Here is a 6000-nt window from a genome sequence, read left to right as displayed (position 1 = left end):
TTTTGGTAACTCATCCTAAATTTAAGGGAATTTGATTGAATTTTATTTTATTTTAATTTAATTAAAACATACAATTACTAATACTCCCTTATATATTGATTGGTCCAGAACTGTTCTCGCGTTCTCAAACTTTTAAGTGTTCTCATTTGATCATTTCCTTATATATATATATATATATATATATATATATATATATATATATATATATATATATATATATAACCCTAAAAATCATAAAAATGCATAAAATATACTTTATAGATCACAATTTTTTTTTTTTTACTTTAAATATGAAAAAATCGTAGGTTTTTCTAAAATTCGTTGAAAAAAAATCAATTTTTTTGTTTTTTTTTTCAAAATAAATTTCAACGAATTTTCCCTAAATGCTGCAATTTTTCCATTTATAAAGTCAAAAAAAAGTTTTATGATCTCTAAGTATTTTTTATGCATTTTTATGATTTTTAGGGTTTATATATATATACACCTAAAAATCATAAAAATGCATAAAAAAAATACTTTATAGATCACAAAACTTTTTTTTTTGACTTTAAATATGAAAAAATCGTACGTTTTTTTTTTTTAAAATTCGTTGAAAAAAATCAATTTTTTTTTTGTTTTTTTTCAAAAAAAAAAAATTCAGCGAATTTTTCCTAAATGCTGCAATTTTTTCATTTATAAAGGGGTAAATGACACAAAAAACACTCTTTTTACACAGAAATTCGATTTTGACACCGTGTTTTTGTTGTGTCAATTTTGACACTGTGTTTTCTAATTTATTACAATTCTGACCACTTGACCGGTTAACCAGGTTGTGTGCTGACGTGGTATGATGACGTGTCAGTTTTGATGACGTGACATACTGACATGATATGTTAACGTGTCAAAATTGAATTTTTTTTGTCACAAAAAACAATAAGTTTTTTTTTTTTTTTTTCGATTTTGAAACTAAGTTTAATTTTTTCTTTCAACTTTGACACTATGTTTTTTTGTTCCAAATCGAACATCATTTTTTTTTCCAATTTTGTTCAATGTTGACAATTTTCTATTTGAAACCGTATAAATATTTTTTTTAATACATTAAAACTGTATAAATATGTTTTTTTTTTCATTTAAAAATCATAGTTTTGTATAAATACATTTTTTTACACTTAAACAATATTTTTATGTATAAATATGTATTAGTTATAGAAAAATTGTATTTAATATTAAATATGCAACTCTAAAATGTGTTTGGAGGTTTGGAGGCGTGTAGTCGATCAAAACTCGGATATCAAGTTTGCAACTCATCAAATTTTTACATCTTATTAGAAGCTTATGGTTAGTTTGATTCTCATGATATAATTAATGCTTTGAATGTAAGTAAAAAAACACTTTGTATTTAAATAAAAATGTGGGTTTTAAACGAAAAAATATGTTTTATACGGTTTAAAATGTAATAAAAAAATATATTTATACGGTTTCAAATGGAAAATAGACAAAATTGAACAAAATTTGATAAATGATGTTCGATTGGAACAAAAAAAACTTAGTGTCAAAATTGAAATAAAAAATTAATGTAACATCCCAAAAATACGACCCAAAAATTTCGTTTTTTTTTTTCAACATAACCAAAAACCATAATCTGAGTGTCATATCATAAACCATACATGATGTATCTCAAAATAATAATAAAAACACTATGCGGAAAACTGTATCATATCCATGTTATATAAAAATCAAGAACCAATCAACTCCCAGGATAAAAGTTGAAGCTGTGGTGTGTGCGATGCCATCATCCCGAGCTCCTCTCTCTACAAGCGGAAGTACCTGAAACCAAAACTGAAACTGTAAGCACGAAGCTTAGTGAGCTCCCCCAAACTACCACATACCATACAATACATATAAATCACATACTGGGCCTTGCCCACTACATCAGACCGAGGTCTGGAACTAGCTGCATCGGACCGAAGTCCGGAACTGACCGGGACCTTGTCCCCTGCATCGGACCAGAGTCCGGAACTAACTGCATCGGACCGGAGTCCGGAACTAACTGCATCGGACCGAAGTCCGGAATACATAACACAAATATGCTTGAATCACAAAGACGTCAAGCCAGCTAGCTACTACATCAACTAAAGACCGGAACTACTGATAATTACACGGGCCGGCATTGTGGCCGTAGACCCGTTCCTACTGAAGGGAGACTCACCTCGTGAACTGGCTGCTGAGTGAATAGCTCTGAGGGCTAACTGCTGCTGCTCCGGTATCTCCCCGGCTACAAGTCCATAAACATGCTCAATCAAATACTAAACACTGCACTGGGTAAAATGACTCTTTTACCCCAGGTCAAAGTCAACTCTCAGACAAAGTCAACTCTCAGACAAAGTCAACTCTCGGACAAAGTCAACCCATAGTTGACCTGACTCGCCGAGTTGGGCCGCCAACTCGCCGAGTCCCTATTCTCACTCCTCGACTCAACTCGCTGCTACTCGTCGAGTATGGCATCAACTCGACGAGTACTCTCCCGATCCAAGAACTCAGACAATCTTCATCCGACTCGCCGAGTCCTATGAACAACTCGACGAGTTGTTCTTGAGCTGAAGAAGATTTCCTTGGACTCGCTGAGTTGTATGAACAACTCGCCGAGTCCCTCCATCACTGAGTCTACTCTCAACTCGCTGAGTCCACTCTCTAACTCACTGGATCCACTCGACACTGATAAAAATGAAGGAATCGGGGACTCGCGACCCAACTCGCCGAGTCGTTCTTCCCGACTCGTCGAGTTGCCGCCATGCAACTGACTTTTACTCGATTTTGTTTGAATCCAACACATACAATTGATAGATCTGAGTCCAATAAGCTGATTTACCACGTAAAGTTTCCAACTTTACGTGTACAACCTCATGAATAAGGGAAATAAGGCTAAAAGATGCACAAAGTGGGTAGATCTATGGTTAATATGCAAAGTAACTCCAAAAAGGCAGTAGATCTGGGCTCTACAACACCCAATCATTCAGATCTATAGATATCTCGACTTATTAAGGCATTCATGCAAACATAAGGCTTGGAACAAGCATCAACTAGATCCTAGGAGGGCTCTAATGGAGGTTTAAAGCATATAACAAGAGGGAAAATCCAAAAATACCTCAAATAACTCAGATTTGCCCTTGGATCTTTGCACTACACCTCTTCTCCTTGCTCCTTGCTTCTTCTCCTTCTTCAAACCTTCACAAAATGGCACAAAACACTTAGCTCACACAAGGGTGGATTAGGGTTCTTTCTCACAGTGTTCTCAGGGTGAGGGAGGCGAGAATGAGGCTATAATATGACTTAAATAGTGGGCAACCCGGGGATTTAGGGTTTCACCCAGACGGATGGACTCGCCGAGTCAGGGATATGGACTCGCCGAGTCCCCGGCTCACACGTGCTCGAAGTCGCGACCCTACTCGGCGAGTCAGGCTATGAACTCGCCGAGTCCCTCTTGCAAAACTTCAAAATAAATACCAAGGAATTACCATACCGGACACGGGTCGTTACAATTCTCCCCCACTTATCTCAGACTTCGTCCTCGAAGTCTACTACGGCTGAATCTGCAAATAATTCTGGGTAGTGCTCCCTCATCTCCTCCTCAGCCTCCCACGTCCACTCAGACCCCTTCCGGTGCTGCCACTGCACCTTTACTAACTGAATTTCCTTGTTCCTCAGGGTCTTGGTCTTCCGGTCCAGAATTGCGACCGGTCTCTCAATATAATTCAGGCTGCTATCAACCTGAATATCCTCTAGGGGAACGACTGCTGACTCATCCACCAGACACTTTCTCAACTGAGACACATGGAAAGTGTTGTGGATCTGGCTAAGCTCTTCAGGAAGATCTAACCGATAAGCAACCCGACCCACCCGGGCCAAAACCCTGAAAGGACTAATAAATCTGGGGCCCAGCTTGCCCCTCTTCCGGAACCTGATGACACCCTTCCAAGGTGAGACTTTCAGAAGGACCATATCCCCCACCTGGAACTCCAAGTCCGAACGCCTCCTATCGGCGTAGCTCTTCTGCCGACTCTGAGCAGTCTGCAGTCTACTACGGACCTGCTGGATCAACTCGGTCGTCTTGAGCACCACCTCTGTGCTCCCAATGACTCGCTGACCGACCTCGCCCCAACAAATCGGGGTCCTACACTTCCTCCCATACAGCATCTCAAAGGGAGGTCGATCAATGCTCGCATGATAACTATTGTTATACGAGAATTCCGCTAACGGAAGATACGTATCCCAACTGCCACCGAAATCTAGGACACATGCCCTAAGCATATCCTCGAGAGTCTGAATCGTCCTCTCGCTCTGCCCGTCTGTCTGAGGGTGGAAAGCGGTGCTGAAATGGAGACGAGTACCCATCTCGTCGTGGAACCGCTTCCAAAATCTGGATGTGAAACGGACATCTCGGTCTGACACCACCGACACCGGCACTCCATGACGTGCCACAATCTCACGCACATAGATATCGGCTAACTTCTCCGCCGATATACTCTCCTGGATCGGGATAAAATGGGCACTCTTCGTCAACCGATCCACTACTACCCATATCGAATCCACTCCTCGTGCGGTCCGGGGAAGCTTGGTGACAAAATCCATGGTAATGTCCTCCCATTTCCACACGGGAATGTCCAACGGCTGCATCCTGCCGTGAGGCCTCTGGTGCTCCGCCTTGACCTTCCGGCAGGTCAGGCATCTCTCGACGTACCAGGCGACGTCCCGCTTCATGCAGGGCCACCAATAATCGGGTCGAAGATCTCGGTACATCTTCGTCGCCCCTAGGTGGATAGAAAACCGAGACTTATGAGCCTCATCCATCAACACTTGCCGTACTCCACCCCAGTACGGTACCCACACTCTCCCGTGAAGCGTCAACAAACCCCGACTGTCGTAATCAAATGAAGCTACTCGGCCCACGATCCTCTCACACTTCTGTCTCTCCTCCTTGAGACCCTCTACCTGAGCCTCCTTGATCCGCTCCAACAACGGAGTGATCACTGTCATCCTCAAACATAGATCCCTGATAGGGGCCGCCGACACCTTGCGGCTCAGGGCATCGGCCACCACATTGGCCTTCTCTGGATGGTATAGGATCTCACAGTCGTAATCCTTTAGCACATCCAACCACCTCCTCTGCCTCATATTCAGACTCGGCTGATCCATAAGATACCTCAAAATCTTGTGATCCGTGTATATAGTACAACGGACCCCATAAAGGTAATGCCTCCAAATCTTGAGGGCAAACACAACTGCCCCCAGCTCCAAATCATGGGTAGGATAATTAGCCTCGTGAGGCTTCAACTGTCTCGAGGCATAAGCTATCACATGGCCTCGCTGCATCAGAACTGCTCCCAAACCTGTGATCGAGGCATCACAATAGACTACAAAGTCCTCTACTCCCTCTGGCAAGGTAAGGATCGGAGCCTCGCACAATCTTTGCCTGAGGGTCTCGAATGCTGTCTGCTGCTCCGGACCCCAACGAAATACCACTGACTTCTTGGTCAGTTGGGTGAGCGGCACTGCTATCTTGGAGAAATCCTGAATAAATCTCCGATAATACCCTGCCAACCCTAGGAAGCTCCGAATCTCAGATGGAGACTTCGGGACCTCCCACTGCATCACGGCCTCTATCTTGGCCGGATCTACCAGAATACCCTTCTGGTTGACGAGGTGACCAAGGAACTGCACCTCGCGCAACCAGAACTCACATTTGGAGAACTTTGCGAAAAGTCTCTCCCTCCTCAAAACCTCCAGCACCTCCTGCAGGTGCTCCTCGTGCTGCTCCTGCGTCTTGGAATATACCAAGATGTCATCTATGAACACTATCACTGACCGATCCAGCATCGGCCTACACACGCGGTTCATGAGATCCATGAACGCGGCTGGAGCATTGGTGAGCCCAAATGGCATCACCACAAACTCGTAATGACCATACCTGGTCCTGAAAGCAGTCTTCTGTACATCCTCATCTCTAACCCGCATCTGATGATA

This window comes from Lactuca serriola, chromosome 2 (assembly GCF_051521515.1).
Source record: "Lactuca serriola cultivar US96UC23 chromosome 2, Lser_US96UC23_V15, whole genome shotgun sequence".
Classification (NCBI taxonomy): domain Eukaryota; kingdom Viridiplantae; phylum Streptophyta; class Magnoliopsida; order Asterales; family Asteraceae; genus Lactuca; species Lactuca serriola.
Note: the sequence above shows the minus strand (reverse complement) of the source record.